Source organism: Hylobates moloch, unplaced genomic scaffold (assembly GCF_009828535.3).
Source record: "Hylobates moloch isolate HMO894 unplaced genomic scaffold, HMol_V3 SCAFFOLD_22, whole genome shotgun sequence".
NCBI classification, from domain to species: Eukaryota; Metazoa; Chordata; class Mammalia; order Primates; family Hylobatidae; genus Hylobates; species Hylobates moloch.
Window position 1 is genome coordinate 34,664,229 of NW_026652297.1, and position 23,362 is coordinate 34,687,590.

Sequence of the window (23,362 nt, forward strand, 5' to 3'; positions counted from 1 at the left end):
AAAATCCTTTACAGACAAGCAAATGCTGAGAGATTTTGTCACCACCAGGCCTGCCCTAAAAGAGCTCCTGAAGGAAGCACTAAACATGGAAAGGAACAACCGGTACCAGCCACTGCAAAAACATGCCAAACTGTAAAGACCATCAAGGCTAGGAAGAAACTGCATCAACTAATGAGCAAAATAACCAGCTAATATCATAATGACAGGATCAAATTCATACATAACAATATTAACTTTAAATGTAAATGGGCTAAATGCTCCAATTAAAAGACACAGACTGGCAAATTGGATAAAGAGTCAAGACCCATCAGTATGCTGTATTCAGGAAACCCATCTCACGTGCAGAGACACACATAGGCTCAAAATAAAGGGATGGAGGAAGATCTACCAAGCAAATGGAAAACAAAAAAAGGCAGGGGTTGCAATCCTAGTCTCTGATAAAACAGACTTTAAACCAACAAAGATCAAAAGAAACAAAAATGCCATTACATAATGGTAAAGGGATCAATTCAACAAGAAGAGCTAACTATCCTAAATATATATGCACCCAATACAAGAGCACCCAGATTCATAATGAAATTTTTTAATTTAAAAATTACTTGGGCATACTCGTGTGGGTCTGATTCTGGATTCTCTATTCTGTTCCACTGATCTATGTGTCTATCTCTTTGTCAGTATCACACTGCTTTGATCTAGAGTAGATATTTAACATATTCAAATCAGGTAAAGTGATTCCTCCCACTTTATTCTTTTTCAAAATTGTTTTAACTATTCTAGATTCTGTGCAGATATTTCTATTTTTATTTTATCCTTCAAAAAAGTTAATAAAAGCATTTCACAGAAGGAAAAACTGAGGCATTAATCTGTATTTACTCATCAAAAATTTATTCAAATAATCATTGAGCATCTTTTCTATGTCAACACATTACACACAAACTCTCATTTAATCGTCACAAAAACCTACACAATATGTGTTACTCTCATTTATACATACCAGGTAACTGAAGATCAGAAAGGTTAAGTAATTTTCCCAAGGACACGAAGACGACAAGTGGTAGAGCCAAGTTATGGACATGGATATATTGACGCAAAATGCATGACTTTCCACCGTACTATTCTATACATCTTTCACATTGACTACCATCCATTTGATAATCTCTGCTAGTCTCAGTGATGCAAACGTGAAAAAAACATGGCTCTGATTTCGAGAATGTCTTAGATTATTTTCAGCTGTCTCAACCCTCAAAGTAACAGACTAAGACTTGGTTCCACCTAGGCATAATGTCTTTTTCCATTTTCCTTTATTGAAATTGCCTCTCTAACCCCAGCCTTTCATTTTCTAACAATGACTAGCCACTTAATCCACCAAAATTTGTCAGTCTGAAAGATCATAATCATTCTCCCCTCTAAGCCTACTGTTAACTCTCAGGTGGTGATAGTCCTGTGTTATCAGTTAGTAGTGGAAGAAGGTAGACACAGCTCGGCTAGCAGAGGTTAGTAGAGGAAGAAGATTGACACAGCTACTCCAGAACAAAGACTTAGGGTTGATGGCTTTACTTGTCAACAGATGGCATCTTTACTGCTTGGCATAGGCCACTTGATAGCTGTAATACACCCTATGGTAAGGTTCATTTAGCATCTGCACAGCTGAGGGGCTACTCTGCAGTGACTATAGCTTTTCATGAGTTTCCAGCTGTCAACACAATGATCCAGCACAATAATGCAATGCTATTTGGAAACACAATACTTACATCCTATTAATATCTGCTTTTAAGGTATCATTCGGGAAAGACAAGAGCAATACGGAATCATCTATCCCTTTACAAATGCATGACTTCATTACTTTTGCTGTATGGTTCTCATATGAGCAGAAAATTTCTTGGTTTCTTAGAAGATTAAGGAAGGTCAAATGGGGTTTTCATTGTCTATCAAAAGATAACTGTTGGTTTCTATAATAGGATCTTACATATAAGGTAATCCCTTACAAGAAAAGAAAAGTTCCAGAATAAGTTGATCACTACAGGCAGATCACATTAAAGAACTCTATAAGGCCTATTTTCAAATATTGTGCAAGGCAACAGGCTAACAGAGATGGAAAAGGATTGGTCTCTGACCTCAAGTATTGAATGATAGCAGGTAACTATAATAAATTCTAAAATAAAGGTCTGCATAAAGCTCCACTGGAGCCTGGAGAAAGCAAATTTGTACTCAATCAGAAGAGGTCAGGGAAAGCCTTACAGAAAACTTGAAATTAGAGTCAGTTTTGAAAGGTTTAAAACCGTAGATCAACGTCAAGAAAAGAGCCATCTTGGAAAAAAATTTTTTTAATCCTCAATGGAATGTTTTAGTGATCTATTGCGCTGAATGTTGACCACAGTTAATAATAATGTATGGTATATTTCAAATTGCCACAATAGATTTTTAACATTCCCACCACAAAAAAATGACAAATTGGTGAGGTGATGGCTATATTAATTAGCTTCACTGAATCTTTCTGTAATGCACACATAGATCAAAACATCCCATTGTGTCCCATAAACATACACAATTGTTACTTAAAAATCAGTTTTAAAAATTCCTCAATGAGAAGTTTCACTGCGGAACTCTTCTTCCACATACATATCTGTCAGCTTATTTATCATAAAACAGGACAGACAATTGACACTGTCAGTCAGGGCGAAGGAAAAGTGAGGGTAAAAAAAATAATACCCAAATACATGTCATAGGCTCTGTGTAATGACTACAAGAGCATTACACTTGGATGTGTGCTTCCTGCTAGCCAAAACAAAGGGAAAAATTAGTACAGTAGTCACAGTATCCATGAAATAAAAATTTACCTGCTTCCCAGGAGATTCAGAGCTTGTCTTATACCCAGATCTGAGAAGAGTTTCTTAGGAGGTTCCACAGAGAGGTATTATATGCCTAGCCAATTAACACCCTCCATGACAGCCCTGCTGCACAGGCAGAGGATGTCATAGGCCTGTTTCTTTTTGCATCCCTCAGTGTTGCTTAGGAAACTCCCTGATGGTCTCATTGACTGAGCAAGGGATGGACAGCTCCTTTTTAAAATGTTTTGTAGAAATGGGATCTCGCTATGTTGCCCTGGCTGGTCTCAAACTCCTGATCTCAAGCGATCCTCCTGCCTTGGCCTCCCAAAGCACTGGGGTTACAGGTGTGAGCCACCATGCCCAGCAAACAGCTCCTTTTTGAGGCAATATTCCACAAATGTTATTTCTTCCTTGTGGACGTTTGATGAGAATTGGGCTAGCCTGGAGTATGCCCTGGGACTACACCTTAAGTTTTATTAGACACAATATCAATTAAATATGCATCTCTTCATGTGATAAAACCTTAAACTCTATAGTGCTGTTTCAGGTTTTTGTGTGAAAAAAATTATAGTAATTTCATTTCCATGTCATCAAGAGTGTCACACACAGACTGTGAGAAATGACTGTGACACTCTTGATGAAATGGAAATCACTACCAACCCAGGAAACAATGCACATCCTTATGCTCTTTGAGCCACACCCATTCCTAGAGGCTCCACTTCACAGCAGAGTCTGAAAACACAGATTTCTATTGGCCCAGGGTTTCAGGAAGAATCCCCCAAGAAAACATCCCAGGGCCCTGAAAAGAGTTAGGAAATGTTTTCAGTAGTGACAGCATTTGACAGCTCAGATCCCCACATAACTGTCACCAAGACAGAGACACAAATATTCAACTGGCCCGCCGCAGCACCTCACACTTGTAATCCCAGCGCTTTGGAAGGGCAAGGTGAGAAGATTGCTTGAGCCTCAAAATTCAAGACCAGCCTGGGCAACAGAGTGAGACTCCCGTCTCTACAAAAAATACAAAGAAAAAGAAATAATGTTCAACTAAATGCAAAGCAAGCTAATCAATGTGTTAATAGAGGTGTGGCCTTTACTCCTTTTGACAAAAGGAAGAAAGGACTCTGTTGTCCAGATAATGTGGTCCTATCTCCTTGTTGACCAAATTACTATAATTTTTTCACCCAAAAACCTGAAACAGCACTACAGAGTTTAAGTTTTTATCACACGAGGAGATACATATCTAATTGATATTGTGTCTACTTAAAGTGTAGTCCCAGGGCATACTCCAGGCTAGCCCAATTCTCATCAAAAGTCCACAAGGAAGAAATAACATTTGTGGAATATTGCCTCAAAAAGGAGCTGTTTGCTGGGCATGGTGGCTCACACCTGTAACCCCCGTGCTTTGGGAGGCCAAGGCAGGAGGATCGCTTGAGACCAGGAGTTTGAGACCAGCCAGAGAAACATAGTGAGATCCCATTTCTACAGAAAATTTTAAAAAGGGGAGCTGTCCAGCCAGGTGCGGTGGCTCACGCCTGTAATCCCAGCACTTTGGGAGGCCAAGGTGGGCAGATCACGAGGTCAGGAGATCGAGACCATCCTGGTTAACACAGTGAAACCCTGTCTCTACTCAAAATACAAAAATTAGCCAGGCGTGGTGGTGGGCGCCCGTAGTCCCAGCTACTTGGGAGGTTGAGGTGGGAGAATGGCGTGAACCTGGGAGGTGGAACTTGCAGTGAGCCGGGATCACGCCACTGCACTCCAGCCTGGGCGACAGAGTGAGACTCTGTCTCAAAAAAAAAAAGGGGGGGGAAGGATGAGGGGAGCTGTCCATCCCTTACTCAGTCAATGAGACCATCAGGGAGTTTCCTAAGCAACACTGAGGGATGCAAAAAGAAACAGGCCTAAGACATCCTCTTTGCCTGTGCAGCAGTGATGTTATGGAGAGTGTTAATCGGCCAGGCATATAATACCCCTCTGTGGAACCTCCTAAGAAACTCTTCTCAGATCTGGGTATAAGACAAGCTCTGAATCTCCTGGGAAGCAGGTAAATTTTTATTTTATGGATACTATGACTACTGCACTAATTTTTCCCTTTGTTTTGGCTAGCAGGAAGCACACATCCAGTTGTAATGCTCTTGTAGTCATTACACAGAGTCTATGACATGTATTTGGGTATTATTTTTTTTTACCCTCACTTCTCCTTCACCCTGACTTCATTGTTTATTTTTTTGTCCTCTTTGTTATTTCTGTAGTATATAAAAAATAAAATGCCAGCCAAGGGAATAAATGTTGATATATATCTGTCTGTAATTTATGCAGGTCAGCAGAGAGCATCAACATATATTGTGGAGCAGGAAAACAAATGTCCAGAGAGAATGTCTATGATGGTACCCAATGAGTCTAGGACCAGGATTCTTATGCTATGGTCACTCATATTTTTGAGTTTCATCAAATGAATGTCCTTCACATCACCAGTAAGCAGCTTCCACCTTCTGAATCTTCAGAATGGTCTTAAAGATGAGCAATGGAGGCCTGGCATGGTGGCTTATGACTGTAATCCCAGCACTTTGGGAGCCCAAGGCAGGAAGACTGCTTGAGGCTAAGAGTTGAAGATCAGCTTGGGCAACACAGCAAGAACCTATCTCTACAAAAAATAAAAATAAAAATAAATCACCTGAGCATGGTGGTGCATGCCTATAGGCTGAGGTGGCTAAGGTGGGAGGATTGCTTAAGCCCAGGAAGTTGAGACTGCAGAGAGCCATGATAGCACCATTGCACTCTGAGCAACAGAGCAAGACCCCAACTCTAAAAAAAATAAATAAATAAATAAACAGACAGAGATGGAAGGAAGAATTAATGGATAAAGGTTTGAGACAGCCCCACTTACAAAAGAATTATTTTTATTACTTGAATATAAGCGAGACAGGGTCTTGCCATATTGCCTAGGCTGGTCTTGAATGCCTGGGCTCTATCAATCCAATCATGCCCAGCTAATTTATTGACTTACATTTATTTTTTGTAGAGGTAGGTTCTTGCTATGATGCCCAAGCTGATCTTGAACTCCTGGCCTCAGTCAAGCCACTGTGCCCAGCCTTAGGAGAATTATTAAATGTATAAGTAAATGTGGTTCAATGCTCATACCTCTCTAAACTTATTTCATAAATATATTCAGAATCATAAAATGATGGTTCACTTTTTTAACCCATATTTGTAAAATATAGTAGACATAGCTATAACTTAATTACTATCTTAGCTTGGGTTTCCCTGAAAGCAGAGCTGCAGACAAAGCCTTATGTGTGAGTGTTTTCCTGAGATACATGATTCCAAGGAGAGGATGTGAATGACAGTGTCAGCAAGTGAGCAAGGAGGAAGGGTCCCTAGAAATGGGCATTGGCAAGTTGGCCTCCACTGTGGGTAATTGGCTTCTCAGTCCTGAAGGACTATTTGACAAGCCATATGAAATATGTTTTAGAACTGTGAATAGAGGAAGAAACATTTATTCACCAGTTTCCAAAACCCATTGATCAAAGGTCATGCCCCAAGTGTTAACACTCCCAGTGCCTTCCAGCTTATGTGTGTGTGAGCCCCAGTGGGTTTCCAGGCACCTGGCACCCAGGCTGCAATGGCAGAGAAGTCCAGCGTGGGACGTTAGAGGGCATAGTAAGGGCCAGAGGCATCTGCAGGAAGGAACTGATGATCCGCAGCATCTTGTCATATTCTGAGAACTTATTAAAAGCAAGCAAAAGAAACTGTACTTTTTTCTTGATCTGTCTATAACCCTTTTAAAGCTCAAAAGGAAATAAAATCTTTTTATTTTATGGCCTCCTGTGCAAAAAACATGGGTCAGATGAAAAATCAAATACTGAAGTTACCATTAGCATCTGAGAAGAGCTGGAAGCTAAATATCCCATTGTGTCTGATATAAGTATTAAATGAAATTAATGAAGAATATCAATGCAGGTATGACAAGAAGGCAGTGACTAAGAGTCTTCTAATCTGAAAGAGACAGTGGGGAGGGACCACCCATACCACTGCCAATCTAAATACTGTGTGGACTTAATACAGTGTTTAGTCTCTATCTTCCAGCTGAACACCAAGTTGAAGATGGCAGACAGTAGCTATTTAAATGGAAAATTAGTTCTCATACATCTAAACAATATCCAGGAACTCTGGCAGCCTGAGATTATCAGAACATAATAGATCTTTTGCTATTGTCATCAGAATTTGCAGCAAAGACATAAAATTCCAGCTATAGAGGTAGTTACAAGAATAAGCCAGGAGCTGTGAATAGGGCTTATGGAATTTTTTAATAAATGAGTGAAAGCTAGACGTTTCTCTGTAAAGCAAAAAAAAAATAAATTTTAACAGACAGACTCTCGCTCTGTTGCCCAGGCTGGATTGCAGTAGCACAATCATTGCTCACTGTAACTTCAAACTTCTGGGCTCAAGTGACCCTCCCATCTCAGCATCCCAAGTAGCTGGGACTACAGGTACATGCCACCACATCTGGGTAATTTTTTTAACATTTTTTTGTAGAGAAGGGGTCTCGCCATGTTGCCCAGACTGGTCTTGAACTCTTGGCCTCAAGTGACCCTCCCACCTCAGCCTCCCAAAGCACTGAGCTTACAGAAATGAGCCACTACTCCTGGCTGAAAGACAATTTTAAATACAGCATTAAAAAATACAAAATTAAGGTAGTGAAAATAAATAGTTTTAATGTACAGAGAGATTTATCACAATATTTCTATAAGGGCTATATCCCTTGAAATCTAAATTTTATATTAATCATTTATAATTACTCATTAAACTTTTATAGGGGAAAAAATAAGTGACTAGATTTTATGGGAATGTAGCTCTGTTTCACATTAGGGAATTGTCTTAGATAACATTTCACCAAGTTATTAAAAGGACTTCTGTGAGCAGAGAATTTCGTGGTAAGATATGCTAGAGAAACTCTGGGTTATACAAGGTAAACCAGTCTCTCTTCTGCAGGAATTTCACTTTGCTGGACGTGGAGATTGCTGATGGGGTCTAAGAGTGCCCTGCTTCTGCCAAGCTTGTTTAAATAGCACTATTCCAAGGACATTCCATGGAACATAAGTGCACTAAATGCCAACGTGAGAAGCTGATCAAAGCCCTAATTTTTGAACTGTGTCTGCCCGTGAAGTCCTGGAGTTCCATGGCTGTGCCTCAAGGCTACTCAAGAAAGGGAGGGAGGAGACGAAAGTGGGGAGTTCCCGAGCCAAGAGAGCTCTGAGCCTTTCATTCCTGTGGTTAGCCAGAGTCCTTTTACATCTATATTTATATACTCATTTAACATCTTTATATTTATATATTCATTTTATATCTATATTTATATGCTGGGTTTCCAGGTAAGATTTTGGTTATCTAAAAACTCAGGTCTTTTTTTTTTTTTTTTTTTTAAAAAGTACAAACACCTCATCTAGAATCAGTGCATCCACACAGACGTAAGTCTAAGGCAGCAGCTCTATGAAGACAGTTGTGGAACCAGGCTCACCCCTAATATTGGCATTGCCTTGGCCAAGAGTACAAGTGGAGGCCCAAGTAGATTATACATCCAATGTATGAGTTATATATCAAGCTAGCATCACTAGTTAAAAGATTGCTACTGCTACCTTGACAAACATACCCAAATTCAGAATCCTTAGACTTCCAGAAATCTACTCCTGAAAAATGGTCTCTTCCCACCTCCAGTTCCTGCCACAAGTAGTCCAGTGTACAACCAAGAACGTAAGTTGAAGCTTCACCCATGGTCCTTGAAACAGTCAATGATTTGGCCATCACTTGGCTCAAGTGGGCACACACAGTCAGCATACTTCACTCTAGAGAGGAAAAACCTCAGAAAGAGGGCCACAAGCCTTGGAAGTTTGTGACCATTTGGGCAGAGAACTCTGAGGTCTCATGTATCAGGAATGTGTTCCAGAAGGAAGCTATATGGGGTCCAGATGGTTTTATTCTCTTATCCCAAGGACTTCTTGCTTAATGGGGAGGGAAAGGAACAAAGAAGGATGAGAGTGGAGCTCTGTAAAGCATGGGGCTCAAAGCAAGAGGTCTTCTTGCCAGGATTTAGGGCAGTACTAGTGGGAATCCCAATTGCAAGACATCAGGCAGAAGTTGTCCCATGGTGCCAGCTTGCAAAAACCCAATCATGACAGTGATTGCAAACACTATGGGGCCAGTCTCGGTGCACCTGAGCTTTCTTTTTTCTGATGAGAAAACCCAAAGAGTTTTATTTAGCTTTCTGAGCTAATCTTATAAGAAAATAAAATTCCAGCCTCAATTGTTGAAATTTTTACTTAGGAGAAAACTAAAGAGAAATTCGAGATTAAATTCATAAACAGGTATGTTAGTAACAAACCACTTTGTAGGAGTTAATGAGAGACAATGAGTCATAAAGACAAATTTCAAGCAAACATTTATCCACTAAACAAGTGTCATTAGCATCTATATTATAGGTACTAGGGATATGCCAGTGAATAATTCAAAGTTCTTGCCCTTGAGGAACTTAATTCTTTTAGGATCAGCACATACACGTGTGCTCACACACCACACACACTTCACGCACACACTTTAATAGTGATAAATTCTATGATAAAATGTAAACAGAGGTGGGAGTGGCGAGTGAAGAACTCTCTGAAGCTGTGATACTTAAGCAGAGACATGAAGGAAATGAGCTTTGTACACCTCTAGGGGAAGAGCACTCCAGGCAGAAGTAACAGTAAGTGCAAAGGCCCTGGGGTAGGAATAAGCTTAGAATGATCAAAGAATAATGGAGTATAGCTAGGTCAGTGTGGGTAAAGGGGAGACAGGTAGAAAATACGAGAGTGGAAAGGTTGGCATTGCCAGATTGTGCAATGTACCATATGGATCTAGAATTCAAGACAGAGGTCTGGACTCCAGCTGAATATTCAGGAGTGACTAGCAAGAGGTGACAGTTAAAGCTCAAAGAAAAAAAAATTCACCCAAGAGTAAACAGAATAAAACTAATCAAATTTGAGAGGAGCCCTGGAAAGCATTGATAGTGAACGTGGCAAGAGGAATCAACAATGAAGCCTGGAAATAAGTGATCCTTTCTGGAGGAATGAAGTGTCCAGGAGGGTTAAATATTAAAGAGAAGTTAGGTCAAGTTAAAACCACCAGAGGTCCATTGGCTTCGATGAGCAGGAAGTCACTGGGGGCCTCTGCCAAGGCAACTGCTATGCACTAGTGAGAGTAGAAGTCAAAACTCATTGGCTTGAGAAATGTGTTAGAAATAAGTGAGGAGATTCTGCAAATTTGAATTGGTTTTTTAAGAATCTTGGCTGTGTAGGAGGGAGAATGGATAGGGCAGCAATTTCCGGATGAATTAGGGAAAATACTGGAGTTAAGTTGGAAAAAACTGATGTATGCTTGTTGGCTACATCAATAAGCACACATCAGTTTTTTCCATCTTAACTCCAGAAAGGAGCTGAGAAAGAGAGGTTTAAGGTGCATGGGAGAGGATGTTGCCGAAGCAGCCTTCTCCATTCCACACATTGCTTTCCTGTGGGAAGACTTCAATTAACGTTGCTTACTCTATCTTATTTGATTGGCAAATTTAGGAAGAAAATGGCACCCGTGGCTCAAGTCTTCCCTTTGCCCTACCAGAAGTGAACCTGCCCACAGAAGGCACAAATTTGCCTCTGCTCCTCCATGATGTAATTTTGACCTGTAAAGGCTACCATACAGCACTGCTGAGAACTGACCAGTTCTGGGGTTCAGATCTCAGGTCCATTTGACAGAGACACCAAGGCACATCCTCCAACTCAGCTCTATCCATAATATTGCTGTGGCTTCTGTCTTTATTCTTTGATTTACTTCCTGAATTGTGCGGCACTCAGGTGGAAAAGCCAGAAGGCTGCTTACTGGTCCTCAATGGACTCAACATTGTGGATAATTGATTAATCAAGATTTGAAGGAAAGGAAATGAAATTTTACAAAGAAGGAAGAAACAGAAGAAATGACTTCCCATCCTCTCAAACCAAAAAGTAGGGGAGAAGGATGTGCATGGGAGACAGGAGTTGAAAGTGTTCACAGTTGATATTGTCTACTTTCTCTATGCAGCTGGAAACAAAGCTATTTGCTGAGAGTGAGAATGTTAAAGATTTGAAGCCTTGAAGAGGTTGAAACACTACTTGAGAGAATGAGAGAGAGGGGATCAAGGATAAGTAAATGTGAGGAAAGTCCCCTCATTCCAATATGTTCACAACTAAATTGCACTTGCCCCAAAACAAAGCCAAGGGAAAAAAATGTAGAAAATGAAGGTAGAAAATGGCTACATATCAGCTTACAATTTCAACTACAATTAACAATCAGTATTCCTCCCACAGTAGACTCGGGGAAAGAGCAAGGGTCTAGAAACCTGCATTTACATCCCAGAACTGCCAGTAATGAATGCATTGGGTGAGCTGATGAAGAAGATAATTGCATGTGGTTGGAAGCTGCTGGCGGGGCCCTCGTGATCCCTTCCTCCTGGTGTCCACTCCTTTGTGTAACTCCCTCCTCTTGTATGTGAGCTGGACCTAATGACTCACTTCTAAAAATTGAGTACAGCAAGAGTAATGGGATGTCACTTCTGGTATTACATTACAAAAAACTGACTTCTGTCTTATCCATGCTCTCACTCTCTCCATGTTTGCTCTGATAAGGCAAGTTGAAGAGGTACACATGGTAGGGAACTGAGGGTGACCTCCACCTGACTACCAGCAAGGAACTGAAGCCCTCAATGCAACACCATCCAGGAACTGGCCTGGGTCCATAAATACATGAGTGAGACTGAAAGAAGATCCTTCCTTGTTGAGTTTTCAGATCAGAATGCAGCCCTGGTCAGCACTTCTGTTGCCTCCTTATGAGGGATCCCAAAGCTGTGCCTGGATTCTGACCCACAGAAACTGTGAGAAAATAAATGTGTATTATTTGAAGCTGCTAAGTTTGGGGGTAATTTGTAATGCACAATAAATAATTCATGGTGTGAAACTGTCTGACCATGCTGGTAGGAGCTGACTGGTGTTTCCGTGGCAGCTGAGAGATGGATCATTTAATGGGATGTTGTATTAGTTCATTCTCACACTGCTATAAATAACTGCCCGAGACCGGGTAATTTATAAAGAAAAGAGGTTTAATTGACTCACAGTTCTACATGGCTGGGGAAACCTCAGGAAACTTATAATCATGGCAGGAGGGAAAGCAGGCACATCTAACATGGTGACAGGCGAGAGGGAGCATGTGAAGGAGGAACCGTCAAACACTTATAAAACCATTATACCTCGTGAGAACTCACTATCATGAAAACAGCATGGGGGAGACAGCTTCCATGATCCAATCACCTCCCACAAGGTCCCTCCCTCAACATCTGGGGATTATGGGGATTACAATTCGAGATGAGATTTGGGTGGGGACACAGAGCCAAACCATATCAGCTATCTTTCTGTCCTTGTCCCTATTCTGTCCAAAGAGAAGATGAAGGAAGAGGGATAGAGATAATTGCAATTTATATTTATCAAGTGCCTACTGTGTGCCAGCACTTTAATAAGTACATAATTTAAATTATCTCATTTATTCTTCACCAAAACTGTGAGATAAGAACTTCCATTCTCCTTTTACAAAAGAAGTTACAGTCTCATACAGTTGCTATGAGGATTAAATCACAAAATATGTGTAAAGCACCTGACACAGTACTTGGCAAATTATAGTTGCTAAATAAATCTTCCTCAGCTTCCCTTCCTTGTCCTTACAGAGAAACAGCCTGGTTGAAAAACAGAGAAATTAGAGGCTTGCATACTACCTCTATGATTATTGTAGTACTAGAAGAGAGAGTTGCAAGAATAAATGATGAGTCAAGATCCAAAATTAATCCTGACAATCAAGAGTTCTGGGCCAAAATTACTAAAATGAAATGAAACAGGGTTAATGTGAAGACTTACATTTAGGTTTGAAAAATTAATCAAGTAAGCTCAGGAGAAACTTGACTAGACACTAACTTACATAAAACAGAGCTAGGGTCAACCACCTAGCTTAAAATGAGCCAAAAAGTGATAACTGGTTCCTAGAAAAATAATTATGTTGTTCTTGGTCTTCATTGATTCAAAAATAGTATATCAATAGTGATGCAAGAAGAGAAGTATCCCCATGCACTCTGCACTGGTCAAAGCACAGCTGGGAGGTGAAAACTAGATGTGGGCTCCATGTTTTATAAGGAAACTGACAAACTAGACTTTGTCCAGAGTCACCAGGTTGCTGAGGCATCTGGACTATGTCACCAAGGCATGATTGAAGGAATAGCAATATCCCTAACCAAACACTGATCCAGCCCATTTGGACTGCTCACTCTACCACCAATGTCCATTCCACCAACTGAACTCACAGTGTGCCCTGCAGCCTACCCACCAAATGAGGCATTTCAATGGGCTCTGAGAATCAAAGGACCATGGTGCTAGCATCAGCTTCCACTAACCAGGATGCAACCCTGAACACACTTATGAACCTCTCTGGGCCTCAGTCCCTTGATATATAAAATGATGAGGTTGGACTTAGATCTCTGCAGAGTCCTTGGGCTGAAAACTGAAACAATTCTGTGTTCAGAAATGGTCCAGTCTCACTCTCACAGATGAGATTATTGACAGCACTGTTCACACTCTTGACCTCCTGGTCCTCATTACAACACAGCCTGAAACTTCTACATTGCCTAGATCAGTGGGGTTTCCATGCAGCATCATTTTTGTCAGATTACTAGTAAAGAGTAGGTCTTGAGGCCAGGTGTGGTGGTTCACACCTGTAATCCCAGCACTTTGGAAGGCCAAGGTGGGCAGATCACTTGAGCCCAAGAGTTCAAGACCAGCCTGGGCATCATGGGGAAACTCCATCTCTATTAAAAAGAAAAAAAATTAACCCAACATGGTGGCTCATGCTTGTCATCCCAGGTACTCAGGAGGCTAAGGTGAGAGAATCAGTTGAGCCCAGAAGACAAAGATTGCAATGAGCAGAGATCACACCACTGTACTCCAACCTGGGTGACTGAGCCAGAGCTAAACCCTGTCTCAAAGAAAAAAAAAAAAAAAAATGGGTCTTGGAATCAAAGTTTGGGAATGCTTTCTACTCCATTCTGCTCTTAGAGATTCACAATGCATATTAGCACCTTAGCATGTGAAGGACCCTGAAATGTCCAACAACCCAGAAACCCGTATAACTCTGTTCAGATTAACATTTTTTAAACTTATCATAATCCCTTGTGTTAAATATCAGTCAACAGTCACACTTTGTGAAGCAATGACTTAGATTAATGATAATCAGTTACTTTATACACTACCAAGTCTTCCTTTCTGCTCTATGAGCCCTAACACACCATCAGCAAAGAATCACAGCCATCAGACAGCCATAGTCTTGGGTTATGCGTGCTTGTAAAGAAAGTGAGCCTTTCAGAATCATCCCATCACCACCGACAATCCTGGAGAGTCAGGGGCATCCACCCACTTAGAATTGCAACCACACGCACACATTACTAGAGTCAGGTTTCAGGATTCAGCACTACCTGACGTACACATTACTCTCAGGATCTAGGTCTCTAAAAAATCAGTCCTTTAAGAAACTGTATCAAGAGAGAAGAAACAGGAGATTATTTTTAAAATCTCTTTCCAAAAGTAATTCTTTACATTTCTAAATTTTTTTTATACCAGTCAAAAGCCTCAGTTATCAATGTGTGTGGGAGTATTGAAAGCCAGAAAAAAGAATGATAGATACAACTAAAATAAGGTATGAAAAAAGGATTTTTTAAATCAGAAATTCATATTAGCACTGCTCTGTTGTTCATTTTAGCATGAAATTAATCATAAGGGCAAACTCCAGGATATCCTACAGCAATAATCTACACTGTCCTCATAACCTTTAAAATGACTTAATGAAGGCAAAGTTAAGTCTTGAAAGGTTTCATTACCATTAAAGGAGTGGCCCATTTACTGTTCTCTTTCATAATGTTAATGTGATTTTCCTAGCACATAAAATTTAATTACTGGGAGACACAATATATTACCCGAGGACCCACCTTGCATGGAAAATTGATAGTACATCCATGTATTTATTCCTGTTGCCCACTCTGCATCCATCCAAATCACGTTTATCTTTAAGTCCAACTCTTTTCTTGAGACAGGGTCTTATCCTGTTGCCCATGCTGGAGCACAGAGACTCAAGCACGGCTCACTGCAGCCTTGACCTCCTGGGCTCAAGCTGTCCTCCCACCTCAGACTCCCAAGTAGCTGAGACTACAGGCACATGCCATCACGCCCTAATTTTTGTATTTTTTATAGAGACAGTATTTTGCCATGTTGCCCCAGGCTGCTCTTGAACTCCTGAACTCAAGTAATTCTCCTCCCTCAGCCTCCCAAAGTGCTGAGATTACAGGTGCGAGCCATCATGACCAGCTTTAAGTTCAACTCTAACTCTCTTTCTTGCTTGAAATATTCTTCCTCGGTCTTTCAAAGTTGGAACTTCATGTGCTACAGACTGACTAGACCAGTATGAATGAGGGGCCATAGGAGGCCAGTCTCAATGAAGAAGTGTATGTTACAGACTGTAGGGAAAGTTTGGACAGGTGGGTAAAATGGAGGAAAAATCAAAGGAGGCCTAAAAGACAACCAAGTAATTGAGCTTGGTGTAAATAAAACAGTAGTTCCCTTTTACCAAATACTAGTCATTTATTTAGCCATGATTAGAGTCGGCCCTCCGTATCCCTGGGTTTCCCTATCTGGGGGTTCAGCATCTATGGATTCAACCAACCATGGATCAAAAATATTTGGGTCAGGCGTGGTGGCTCACACCTGTAATCCCAGCACTTTGGGAGGCCGAGGCAGGTGGATCACAAGGTCAGGAGATCAAGACCATCCTGGATAACACGGTGAAACCCCGTCTCTACTGAAAATATGAAAAAATTAGCTGGGTGTGGTGGCGGGCACCTGTAGTCCCAGCTACTCTGGAGGCTGAGGCAGGAGAAAGGCGCAAACCCAGGAGGCAGAGCTTACAGTGAGCAGAGATCGCACTACTGCACTCTAGCCTGGGCGACAGAGCGAGACTCCATCTCAAAAAAAAAAAAAAAATTTGGAAAATAAAATTTCATCTGTACTAACATGGACAGACTTTTTTTCTTGTTATTATTCCCTAAACAATACCGTATAACAACTACTCACATAGCATTTACACAGTATTAGGTATTATAGGTAATCTAGAGATGATTTAAAGTACACAGGAGAATGTGCATAGGTTAAATGCAAATACTAGACCATTTTATATCATACACTTGAACATCCACGGATTTTGGTGTCCTTGGGAGGTCCAATCCCCCACAGATACCAGGGGGATGACTGTACTTAAATACAAAGCACAGGGTTCAAATCTTTATTCTGTCTCTTCCCAGATGTATTAGTGGGCAAGTTACATAATCAATATATTAGTTAGGAATAGGTTCAGTGACAGATTTCAGGGGAAAAATAAAAATAAATAGCAGTACCTTAAATGGGATAGAAGATTATTTATCTCTAGTATAAAAGTTCAGAGATATGCAGTCTAAGACTGGTATGAAAGTCTGGCTGACCAAAGCCCTCAGGGACTTAACTCCTTCCATTCTCAATCTTGTTGTTCTGGAATGTGGCCTTATTGTCACAGCCCTAAGAAGTATCCAATTCTAGGCAGCAGGATGAAAGAAGGAATAAAAGGCATATACAAACTGTCTCTTAGAGAAATTTTCATAAGCTACTGCCTACTACACTCTAAATCCCACTGGCCAGACTTAGTGATACGGCCACACTTAACTGTAAGGGATAATGGAAAATATCATCTTTAAGCTAGACAGTCATATAACCAGCTAAAAATACCTATTGGTATTGATGAATGGAAAAAATATTAAGGGACAACTAACGGTTTCAACTACAGTTTACCTGAAAATAGAGACAATATCTACTGCATGGAATTTACTTGTGAAGGGGTCAGAATTAAATGGGAGCATTCATACAAAGCACCTTGCATAATGCTGCATGAATGAGAATCTCATTCCTTCTTCTCCTCTGTATGCACAAAAATAAGCTTATCCACATTTACCTCTTGTCTACCTTGCATCTTCAGACCTAGATACAATTAATTAACCTTTCTAAGCAGAAAAATTAATATGCCATAATTTCTTCCTATTTTGACTTGCAGATATCAGCAACCAAACACAAAATACTGCTCACTATCTTTCTCAGCCTTGCATAACTGTTAACATTATATATTTCAAAGCTGCCCCAATGGCATAATAGCAATGAAATTCTGGGTTTACACTCTCTGGAATGTGAGCTCCACAAGACCATGGCCTTGCCTGATTCGTTCACAGGAAAGTTATAGAAGAATACCTGGCACATAATTGGGCACATTCAACATTGGTTGAAGGAATTGATACTGGGATTACCAAATATATGGGAGAAAATAAGAATTTTCAATATTAAAAAGAAAAGGAGGAAGCCAGCAAGATACATCACTATTGCAAAGCACATTGGAGGCTTAAATGGCAATATTGTGGATCGGATGTTTAGAGAAAACTCTCCCAGTACAGTACACTGATAAAAGCTGGATACATTCCAAAATAAAAACTTTTAAACACATGAATGAGCTACCAAGAAAGTAAAGGTATTCTCTGAAGGCCAGAAAAGATAAGAAAGCTCAAATTGAAAGAAATAACTAGTATTCAAGCTGGAAATTGCTTTTGGGGGTCTAAGAAGATAAAGCCTGGGGCCTTAACTGGATGTGAGGCTAAACTGAAGACATTCACTTTTTAAAGCAGCAATCCCAAGAGGGTAAACATCCTTTTCTAAGTGGATGACCTAGGGGGAAAAATACCCCACAGAGGGAGTTAGTAGGATACATTATTATCTCATCTTGGCTCTTGATGAAGCTAAAAAAGGGAAAGAAAGAAAAAATTCTACCCTAAGAATTCCTAACTACAAATGTACATTTAAGGGATTTAGAATAAGAACTCAAACCACCAATATAACGAAAAAGAAACCTCAAGCCAAAAATGGAATTTGAAGTGTCCCAGGTAGATAAATGCCCCCAGGCACCTAGAAAAACCAAATGAGCATCCTGCCTGAAAAAAATACATTTTTTAAACCAGGCCTCAAATAAGTCTCACAGACAAAGCTCACAATCAAAAATCACTAAAGACAACAGGAAAGAAACTGCCATGAGGAAGAGGAGGCAGAAACAACAAACCACAGAATCAGAATGGCAAAGACAGTAGATGTTGGAATTATCAAAGATAGACTATAAAATAAGAATGAATAATACTGTTTTTAAAAATATAAATTAAAAGACTGATAGAGAATCAGGGACTATGGAAGGTGACCAAGCAGATATACTAAGAAACCAAATAGAAATTCTAAAAATGAAAATAAAATAACTGAAATTAGAAACTTCATGAAAAGTAGATTAGACCTAGCTAAAGAGAGAATTAGTGAACTAGAAGAACAGATATACAGATATCTCAGAGTTCTCTTAAAGCCAGCCCTGAGAGACAAAGATTTGAGTGTAAGTAGTTAATTTGGGAGGGGAAAGAAATACCAGTGAAGAAGTGAGTAAAAGGCACAGAGAAGGCAAAGTAGCCAATTAAGGTGATACTGAGCTTTTTACCACTGTGGGAAACTGGAGCTTCATCACGCTGGAGGCACTCTAGAAGCCCATCTAGAACACATACATCAAGGTTGTCCCACTTGAGCTGCTGTGTTCATTCACCCATCAGTCACTGGTTGAGGGCTGTTCCTGCTAAGCCATTAATTGCCAGGCACTTCTGACCTTCACAGGAGTGGCAAAGTGGGCTCTGAAAACCAGAGCAATGAAATTCAGATGTTGGCAGTTAAAAGCTAGGCAGATATACTGATGTGGTAAAGACAGACGGATATATACAGACGGACCACTGACTCCATCCACTATAGTGGTTTTGAAGAAATTACCCAGAATGCAGCATAGGGAGACAAAGAATTGGAAAATATAAAAGAAATATTAAGATTCATAGAAGATAGAGAATGTGCATATTATATGATCTTGCAATTCCACCCCAGGTATATTACGTAGAGAAACTCTAACACATGGACACTAGAAAGTATGTGTAAGACTTTGCATAGCAGCACAGTTCATAAAAGCAAGAAACTTTAAAATATGTCTATCAAGTGTAGGATGGATAAGCTGGGGTATATTTTTACAATAGAATTCTACAAAGCAGTAAAAATGAAGAACTGTTCACACACATCAGTAGGAATAAATCCCTCATAGACAGTACTGAACCAAAAAAGCAAGTCACAGAAGAATATGTACAGTATAATTTCATTTATATAAAGCTTAAAAAACAGGCAAAATAAAGAATATATTGTTTAGGACTTAATTAAAATAACAAATTATTATATAGTATTTACCCTAGGCCAGGTGCTAGTCTGAACACTGTACATATTTAATTAATTGCACTCTTTTAATCCTTATAACAACTCTGTGAGATAAGTACTCTTCTTATTCCCAGTTTACAGATGAGTGAACTGAAATACGGAGAGGTTAAGTGACTTTCCCACAGTCACACAATTAACATAATATGTGCAGTAAAAATAGAAAGAAATGCAACAGAAATATTAGCCCAAAGTCATGTTTATGGTTATCTTTGAAGACAGGGATATAACTAGAGGTGCATCAAGAGTTCTGGAAACATCCTCTTCCTTTATGTGTATCATGGTGTATTAGTCTGTTCTCACACTGCTATAAGGTAATACCTGAGGGCCAGGTACAGTGGCTCACACCTGTAATCCCAGCACTTTGGGAGGCCAAAGCAGGTAGATCACTTGAGGCCAGGAATTCAAGACCAGCCTGGCCAACTTAGCAAAACCCTGTCTTTACTTAAAATACAAAAAAAAAAAAAAAAATAGCTGGGCATGGTGGCAGGCACCTGTGGTCCAGCTCCTCAGGAGGCTGAGGCATGAAAATTGCTTGAACCTGGGAGGCAGAGGTTGCAGTGAGCAGAGGTCGCACCATGGCACTCCAGCCTGCACGACACAGAAAAACTCTCTCTCAAAAAAAAAAAGAAAATACCTGAGATAGAGTAATTTATAAAGAAAAGAGGTTTAACTGACTCATGGTTCCACAGGCTGTATAGGAAGCATGGCTGAGGAGGCTTACAATCATGGTGGAAGGCGAAGGGGAAATAGGTACGTGTCACATGGCTGGAGCAGGAGGAAAAGCTGGGGTGTGGGGAGAGGTGCCACACACTTTTAAACAACCAGATCTCATGAGAACTCCCTCACTATCACGAGAAGAGCAAGGGGTGAAATCTGCCCCCATGATCCAATCATCTCCCACCAGGCCCCTCCTCCAGCATTGGGGATTACAATTCGACATGAGGTTTGGGCAGAGACACAGATCCGCACCATATCACATGGGTACGTAAGTGTTATTTTTGTTACTATTCTTTAAGCATATGTGTTATATACTCTTTTTGTGTATGATACATTTCATAACGACAATTATTAAGAAAGAAATACATTAGCATAAGCAAAGATTAAAAGGTGCAAGTGAGCTTATTTCAACTAAAGAGAGTTTATTACAAAGTGAAAAATAGTTTATTAGAAAGCTAAACAAGAAAAAGCCATAACAAAAAGGAGAGAAATACTTTGAATTGACAGAAATATTGTTATATACATTAAAGAAGAATTCTACTTTACTGTCCAGTTCAATCTAGTATGAAAGGCTTACAATTATAAATAGACCAGCAACAGAAACCCATAATTAAATGAAAGACAGACAGAGAGAAAGAGCGAGCGAGAGCAGCATTGGAAAGAGATACACCAAAATGTTTTCTCATGCTGAAATGGCAGGGTTGTGATGGTGATGGCAGGATTGTGAGTGATTTCCTCCCTTCTTCTTAAAATTACAGACAGACTCTGGAGTTACACAGACATGACCTTGAATTGAGCATCCATAATTCACTGGTCACGAGACCTTAGCAAATTTGCTTAATCTCTCTGAGCTTTAAATTCTTCCCACGTAAAATGAGGATGATAGAGCCTCAGGAATGTGCTATGAGGTTTTAATGAGGTAACCTGTATTAGTAGCAGAGCACCTTGCTTGTAGTAAGTCAACAAAATTTGTTATGGTTACTTCTAGTGACCATTGACTCCCTTTATTCACCTTCACCGCATTTATTTTGGGGCACCTTCTCTGGCTCAGGAATTGAGCCATCATCTTGATAGGAGCCCACACCTCAATCCAGGGTAATAAGACTCAAGGCTAAAACTTTAGATGGAGTTACTGAAAACAGGTGCCCTCTTTTCTCTGACATCACCAGCTCCAAAGATGTAAGTTAGAGCCCATGCAATGAGCAACTTTGGAACCACAAAAGTAGAAGCTGCATGGAAATAAAATTAACTCAGAGGGAGATGAGAGGAGAAAGAAAGAGAAAGAGAAAGAGAGAGAGACTGAGTCCTGAAGACAACATTGAAGCCCTTGAACCCAGCCACAACTAAACAGATCCACACTTAACTTTTCTGTAAATAAATGTTTTGCATAAATTAATTTATGTTTCTCTCACTAGCAATCCAAAAATCCTGGCTAATAAATGAGTTAGTACCTAAAGTGCAGTTAGAGCAATATAAATCAGCTATTATACTATCAATACACCATTCTTTCTTTTTTCCTACACTGTTTAGTTAGCATGTGTTTTTATTGCTTATTTTCTCATTATTTTTCTATTTTTGCCTATGTAGATTATTTCCTTCAAAGTTCTTTTTGAATTATTGCATGTGCTTATTGTCTATGTATGTTTTTTGTGTTCTCTCTGAAATGTTTGCCAATATACTTGTTGACTATTTTAATTATCAAATTTAGAACTTTATCTGCAGATAATTGCAGCCCCAACTGACACCCTGACTTATCTCATCCTGATAAGTCACTCCCAGATTCCTGACCCTCAGAAACTGAGATAAACGCATGTTTGTTGTTTTAATGCTGCTAAATTTTAGGGAAGTGTGTTATGTAGCAATAGACAACCAACATAATCTCCTTTCATAAGTTTTACCTCTAACCAATGGTCATTCATTTTCAAGCAGAAAACTTTCTTTAAATGAAGATTTATTTTTCCTTTGTTCCTTTGAACATGTTTTTCTCTTTGTTGTTTTTTCCTTCAGAAACTGTTATTCCCAAAGAATTGGGATCTCCAAGACCTGTCATCCAACTATTAGCTCATCAGTTTAAGTGTTTTATTCTTATGCTTTTGAAACCCTCCTTAAATTTGTCCTCTACTATATGAATTCCCTTTTCCATGGTTTCAAGTTTGCTATTTGCTGCCTGACACCTGGTATCATTATACTGTTATATTTAGCTTTATTATGGTCTTTTCTTGTCTTGGATTTTTCGCATTTTTTTTGTAATAGCCGACTGTTGTTTCTCTGAGGAAATGTCCCCTTACATATTTTTGAACAATTGCAGCAGATATTTTTCTAAAATTGGCCTCTGTTTCTTGTAGTAAATCTATTGCAGGTGCAGGCCATTTTCCTGAATCATCAGGACAAAATAGCATAGTGGTGGATATGGTTTGGCTGTGTCCCCACCGAAATCCAAATCTCATCTTGAATTGTAGCTCCCGTAATTCCCACATGTTGTTGGAGGGACCCAGTGGGAGATAATTGAATTATGCGGCAGTTCCCCCCATATTGTTCTCTTGATAATGAACAAGTCTCATGAGATCTGATGGTTTTATAAGGGGTTTCCCCTTTCACTGGCTGTCAATTCTCTCTTGCCTCTACCATATAAGATGTGCCTTTTGCCATGATTGTGAGGCCTCCTCAGCCACGTGGAACTGTGAGTCCATTAAACCTCTTTTTCTTTATACATTACCCAGTCTCAGGTATGTCTTTATCAGCAGCATGAAATGGACTAATACAGTGATTAAGCCTACAGATAGGAATCATTCTGCCCAGGTTCATATCCCAACCTTGTTACCTATTAGCTCTGGGACCTTGGAAAAGCTCCTTAAGCTCTGTGTTTCAGTTTCCTATCTGAAAAATTGGGGTAAGAGTAGTACCTGCCTCACAGAGTCACTAAGCTAAAACATGTAAAGGGCTTAGAACCACCTCAATACATTTGTGTGTGCTCAAAAATATTAGTCATTATTACCAAGACAATGGCCAACTTGTGCTGCAGAATGTGATCATACCACCCTACCCACCTCCCACTAGATTCTTCTCTCTTTACTCATCTTCTCACAGTCCTGGTACAGAAGGAAAATCAAGATGCCGAGTTTCCCCTGGGCTCAGTAACAGACTGGTGTGAGGCCCTATCCTAACAAATGGTTAAAAGCCAAGGTTGCATCTCTCCCTGGTTAAGACTAAGATTTTTAATAAAATAAAATATAATTTTTTAAAACTTAATGCCAGAAGCCATAGCTCACACCTATAATCCCAGCACTTTGGGATGCTGAGGTGGGAGTATCGCTTGAGCTCAGA